The sequence below is a fragment of the Protobothrops mucrosquamatus genome, unplaced genomic scaffold (genome assembly GCF_001527695.2).
Source record: "Protobothrops mucrosquamatus isolate PMUCROS unplaced genomic scaffold, P.Mucros_1.0 scaffold1320, whole genome shotgun sequence".
Lineage (NCBI taxonomy): Eukaryota > Metazoa > Chordata > Lepidosauria > Squamata > Viperidae > Protobothrops > Protobothrops mucrosquamatus.
Genome location: NW_015387521.1, coordinates 206,048 through 211,350, shown reverse-complemented (window position 1 = coordinate 211,350; position 5,303 = coordinate 206,048).

Sequence of the window (5,303 nt, the reverse complement as noted above, 5' to 3'; positions counted from 1 at the left end):
TATACCTAACAATAATTCAAAATATTCCAGATTTGAAGTATATTTTGCAAGGAAATGCAGTGGAACCATGCAAAGAATTCTAATAAAACCAGTAAAAAATGAGATAGTTGAAATTGGATATATGTGTCTGGAAGGAGAATAAACATGGAATATAAACAGTTGGACTATAAACTAATTTATAGAAGGATCCACACTAACCCTGCAGGAACAACTGACTCCATATTGATACTCAAGCAGCCATCTCCTCTGTTAAAGACCATTAGTGAAATGTCAGAGTGACAGTCCATGCTATCTTGGGAACTATTTGCCAAGAAATGGCATTGTCACTTCATCCTTGCATCTCTTGTCAAATCTCTTTTCACTGGCAATTCCCCGCTGTTGCCAACAGTGTGCAACTATATAGAAGCTATCTGAGACTTGGGGTATTTACGCACCTTCTATTTGCCTGCAATGCTTGTGCATCTACATTGTAACTCCTGCATTATGGAGTAGAGTGCAGCTTCCATATTCCAGCAATGAAGAAATAATGATTTGAAGAGAACAGGATTGCATCTTTGGACTCGTAAGATTTCCTTGATACAACAGCAGTCATCCTGGTCCCTTAAACGTTTATTTGCTGGAGTAGTCATAAAATTACTATCAATGTATATCCAAAAGTCTATAGGAATTAAGAGTTGGTTTCTGAATCATGCTGGCTGTCTTCCTATTCATGTCATTTTTGACAAGCAGGGGGTGATGTGATGCTGCGCAGGGGTTTGTGGGAATAGCTCTCTCAATTCTGTTTCATTACATGGCTAATTAAGCAAGGTCACTGAGCACTTTTCGGGTCTTTCAGCTGAAGCATTTTAAAGTTTTCAATAGATCTGTTTATTATTTTACATGCCCTAACAATGTAAAGGTTTTAAATGCACATTGAGCATATGGTATATGCATGTTTACACACTGGCATGCATGTGTGTGCATGTGCGCACAGATATTGTATTTGCATTTATAGAGATTATATATATATATTATATTATGGTGGATTATTTCACAAAATAAAACCATAAAAATTTAATTATCTGTTGAGTTTTAACTCATATGCAAATGTGCAGGAAGCATAAATAATGAATGCAAAAGAATGTATGGGCTGTAACAATAAGGGTCACTTTACACTTACAGTTTGACTTACCAGTGAGATAGGATAGCTAGAGAGGTTAATTTCTTTATGCCGGAGAACAAGAATGGCACACAGATCAATAATTAAGTATATAAACAAGCATATGAGCTACAGGATTACATAACACCAAGACTGGTTGAGCTAGGAATAACAACCAGGGACGTGGTTGTTCATGGACTCAAGCCATAATTCCTTCTTTTGCTTGCATTATAGATTACTCTGATTTGTATAGGATTTTTAATGCATACAATTCTGGTGAGATTACTATGAATAATTCATATTTATGATAAAGATCAAGTGACCTTTTCACATCTATAAGTCAATCCTAAATGCACATATCTGGTTGTCAGATCAATGTGAAATTCTTACAAGATGAAAAAAAAAATTCTTGCAAAATTGAATGGTAGAATTCAGTTTTCAATTAGTTATATAACATTCTATTGAAATATGTTTATTTGTCCAAATGAAGAAAACATTCTGAAAATTTCTTTGACCAAACCAAAATAGAAATCTGATCCTAAGCTTAGCTTCCAGTAAATTTACAAGCAGGTAAGGAAACATGAATAGAGATCTATGAATAATTCTTAACTTCAAAGGCATTGAGAAGCCAGAAAAGTGGAGCAAAAACAGTTGCATTTAGGAAGAGGGAACAAAAATCTTGGTTTTTATCACAGTTGTATTATAAAGAACTATCAAGGATCTAATGAATATACTCAGCGTGTACCAGAAGCAGGGAATAATTGAATGGAAGTGATATGTAATCCAATCACCCTTTGCCCCACTCATCCTGTCCAAATGTAGGAGGAATACATGTGTGGGGTGTGAGTACAGAGTGAGTGCACAAGGAGGAGGAGTTTGAAGGGAATTTATGAATAAATACTTCTTTCTTTGCTGCATCTTTGGTTCTTGTTACTTAATGAAAGCAATAGCTTGGAGGTCATCAATATAGAAAAGGGCAGTCATCTCTGTCACCAATTTTAACTGGAAAAAAGTTATCTCTCTTCAAGGTCAACAGAAGATCATTTATCAAAAAAGATTGAATAAATGTGGTACTAAGACACAGACCTGTTTGTAGCGATGGCTTTTGTCAGAAGACTGACTGGGAAAAAAACCTAACTTGTCTTTGAGCATTCATGGATAATCTCATTATTAAAGCCAGCAATCTGCCATAGATATTCAAAGCTTTCAGTCTGACCCATAACTTGTTTCAGTCAGGGGAGTCCACAAATGCCACATACAATTTCTTATTCACAATGTTGACATACAAATGGGTCAATACAAAGCAATAATTTTTGGTAGTTTAACTGTCGGATCAAAGCCAGTCTGTTCCTCAAAAAGAATGTTGTTAACAACTCTATCTTCCAGTTTGCGCAGGAAATGTTTTACATAGAGTTTGGCTATGTTGTTAATGAGATTAATTGGCCTTTAATTATAATTTTGACCACCTTTCTTAAAGATTGGAATAATAATATATAGATTCCAGTCTTCTGGGACATGGCTGTGTAATTGATAGAGTTAAGCATATTGACTAAGATACAGTCCTTCCAATCTTTGATTATCTTTAAGTTTCCAAGAAGGGAATTTTCACTTGGAGGCCAGGGCCTTTATCCTTACCTTTATTGCAGTCAGTAACCAGCACCACAGAACTGTGCAAATATCAAATATTCAAAATATCCAAAATTAAATAGACAATGGCAAATTAAGAAAGGACAAAACATTTCGACTGAAAGACAAAACTAAATAATATAAACAAAAGTGTTGCTCAGGTTACACATATATAAGAAGAAGAAATTAAAATTAGCAATATGGATAATATAAACTTAGAACTGCAGTATAAAATACCAATACTATAAAATACATAGACATACACACATGTTATACACATTATTTTTATCTTATTTCTCACCTTTTTAATGTTGATAAATAGCTCAAGGGGGCTAATATACTAATACTCCTTTCTGCTGCTGCTTCTGAGGCTGCTTCAGAGAAGATAGTCATAGTTTTTTGCCTTTAGCAAAATGAGGTCTAGTTAAGGACATTTCAGTGTTCTAGCTGTTGGTCAACTTGTTAATCTATTGTCTTTTCAGAGCATCACAAATTAGAAGTTGAATTCCAGTAGCTGCTGATTGGTGGGAAGACTGCTGGCAAATCATTCTCAACCACTTGGGTATGTTGTTATAATCTTCCAAGATGTATCATCAGCTGGAATCCTAGGCATATTCTGAGAAGTACGACAAAACTGTGATGAGTTTACCAAAACTTTAGGATAGGAAGTTCAGCTAACTCAGAGGTTAAATTATACTGAAGCATCTCTGGCTCTGGGAAACACAAACACCGGTGGTCAGGTATCCATTCTTCCAGGAGGTTAATCCCAAATATTTTATTATCTGAGATTAAAATTGGGTTAAAACCAATTACAGGTAGTCTTCAACTTACAATAATTCATGTAGTGACTATTCAAAGTTACAATGGAACTAAAAAAGTGACCTTTGACTGGTTTTCACACTTAAAACCATTGCAGCATCCCCATGGTCACATGATCAAAATTCAGATGCTTGGCAACTGATTCATATTTATGTCGGTTGCTCTGTGCCAGAGTCATGTGATTCCCTTTTGCAATCTTCTGACAAGCAAAGTCAATGCTTTGCCAGATTCCTTTAACAACCATGTTACTCACTTAATAATTATAGTTGATTCACTTAACAACGGTGGCAAGAAAGGTTGTAAAATTGGGCAGAACTCACTTAATAAATGTCTTACTTAACAACAAAAATTTTGGGCTCAATTGTGGTCATATGTTGAGGACTACCTGTAGTCCAATTTTAGTTTCAGATAATGAAATACTTGGGATTAACTTCCTCCTGTTTAGAGGAAAAGAAGTCTTAACATCATGGCAAGCTCAGATGCCTATGACAGGAAATGATTGCAGAGAATGACTTTAATCCCCTTTGTTTCCACCACAATCTAGTAAGGACCACGATAAAACTGTTGTTCACACACACATACACACATCTTTCATTATGTCTATAGGAAAGGATAATTGTGTACCTACTTTCACTTAAATAAGACTTATTTTCTGTAATACCATATTGCTGGTGTTAAGCCTGGTTCATGAGTTCTTCCTTTGTCTAAAGGAATTCATTCTTTCATATTGTGCCAGGCCATAAATCACCTGCCTGTTGGAAAGTTAAGTCTTCCAAGCAGTGTAATAGCCGGAAGGGAAAAAAAGATAGTCCTTGGAGGATATTCCAGAGAGGGATAAGCAAAGGTTCATCACCTTTCCGTAAGGCAGCAGTCAATCCTGTCTTATGCAATATTAGGAAGACAGGCTGAAACCAAAAGCTTTGTTCTATGGCTGAGTTTGCAGGGCCTTAGAATATGCTGCTACCTCCCTTGTCCTCTTGATTCTTATGCTGACTGGAAACATAGATTGCCCAGTTTCAAAGAGGCCACTTCAAGTTGGGCAAAGTTATATTAAATCTAGAATTGATCATAGAAGTTGTTCATAAGTAAAATCAAATTTCTTGAGCATTTACTTCTTGAATAATACTCACAATTATTTGCTTAATGTACACAGTTCTCAACCTCTTCAGGCCAGGCTATTTTTCCAATGTCATCGCTCGGTGTTTTTCACTGATAGGATAAGAAGCAATATGGGTTTCAATTGGGAGAATCATGCAATACTCAGTGATGTTGTATCAAGCCTATTTCAACAACAAGTAATGTTCTTTTAGGAGCCAGATAAAATACTTACTCCAATATGAAAATGAACACTTCAGTAATCAAGCCATCCAGAATCGCTTTGCAGAGTGAGATGGCTGGCACATACATTCAAACAAACACACAAACAAATAAATAGGCACACAAAACAGAAGACTCTTTTGAAAAATGACAGGGAAATCCATTTATAAAGGTAGAGGGTGCAGCAAGTTGCTTTAAGGCGACATTCTAATCTTGAACCAAAGAGAAATATCCTTGGAAACTGAATATGGAGCCTCTGAGTCCGCGCAGTGGAACTACTCATCTTCACAACCTTACCTCTGTCCTTTATTCTTTGCAAGTGATACTGGGTTCTTTTTTCTTCCTTGCTTAAGCCATTGAAGACTGTTTACCAATTTGTGCTTTAATTGCTGATATTTTGGAA